At 46.8% G+C, this 1,321-nt stretch overlaps 1 pseudogene; it reads left to right on the top strand.

Moving 5' to 3' along the window:
- Positions 1-310: 310 nt before the first annotated feature.
- LOC137266502 (5S ribosomal RNA) lies at positions 311-429 on the top strand (annotated as a pseudogene).
- The last annotated feature ends 892 nt before the right edge of the window (positions 430-1,321 follow it).

Here is a 1,321-nt window from a genome sequence, read left to right as displayed (position 1 = left end):
TTTAATGGTCATCATTGTGTATATATTATACTTTTTTATCTATTTTTCATTAAATGTCGGGGAAACTTATGACACATTCTGTCATGTATCCCTGGGCCGTCGGTGATATAAAGTAGTCCCCATTTTTTTCATCTGTCGAAACGTTTTGGTTTCCAGTGTCAGTATTGTTTATTGTTATTAGTACGTTGTTGGAACCTATTTTGCGTGGTGTTTGGCATAGTGTGCCTCGCGCTGTTTCGTATTTTGTTTGGCACTCTTTTCTTTCATTTTTGGGCACGTCTCCAAAATACTTTCTACTTTTCCTTAAGTCCTCCCTGACCATCCTACTGGTAAAGCACCGCTTCTCGTCTGGTCCGCGAAGTGAATCCCTGTCGGGCCGGGATAGTACTTGGATGGGTGACCGCCTGGGAACTCCCGGTGCTGTAGACCTCTTTTAGGGCTAGGGCTGGCACCTTAAACGAAGTTAAGATTAGGGCAAGAGCTAGGGTTAAGAACGCACATCGAGTGAACGGATACGGTTAGGGCAAAAGCTAGGGTTAGCACCACAGATGAAGTTAAAGGATACGGTAAGGGTTAGGGTTAGGGTTAGGGTTAGCACCGCAAATCGAGTTAACGGATACGGTTAGGGCAGAAGTTAGGGTTAGCACCAGAAATGAAGTGAACGGATACGGTTAGGGCAGAAGTTAGGGTTAGCACCAGAATTGAAGTGAACGGATGCGGTTAGGGCAAGGGTTAGGGTTAGCACCAGAAATGAAGTGAACGGATACTGTTAGGGCAGAAGTTAGGGTTAGCACTAGAAATCGAGCTAACGGATACGGTTAGGGTTAGGGTTAGCACCACCAATCGACTTAACGGATACGGTTAGGGCAAGGGTTAGGGTTAGCACCGTAGATGAAGTGAACGGATACGGTTAGGGCAAGACCTAGGGTTAGCACCACAAATGGAGTGAACGGATACGGTTAGGGCAGAAGTTAGGGTTAGCACCGTAGATGAAGTGAACGGATACGGTTAGGGCAAGAGTTAGGGTTAGCACCATAGATGAAGTGAACGGATACGGTTAGGGCAAGAGCTAGGGTTAGCACCACAAATCGAGCTAACGGATACGGTTAGGGCAGAAGTTAGGGTTAGCACCGTAGATGAAGTGAACGGATACGGTTAGGGCAAGAGTTAGGGTTAGCACCATAGATGAAGTGAACGGATACGGTTAGGGCAAGGGTTAGGGTTAGCACTAGAAATCGAGCTAACGGATACGGTTAGGGTTAGGGTTAGCACCACCAATCGACTTAACGGATACGGTTAGGGCAAGGGTTAGGGTTAGCAC

Source organism: Haliotis asinina, chromosome 15 (assembly GCF_037392515.1).
Source record: "Haliotis asinina isolate JCU_RB_2024 chromosome 15, JCU_Hal_asi_v2, whole genome shotgun sequence".
Lineage (NCBI taxonomy): Eukaryota > Metazoa > Mollusca > Gastropoda > Lepetellida > Haliotidae > Haliotis > Haliotis asinina.
Note: the sequence above shows the minus strand (reverse complement) of the source record. Positions and strands in the feature narration are given on the sequence as shown.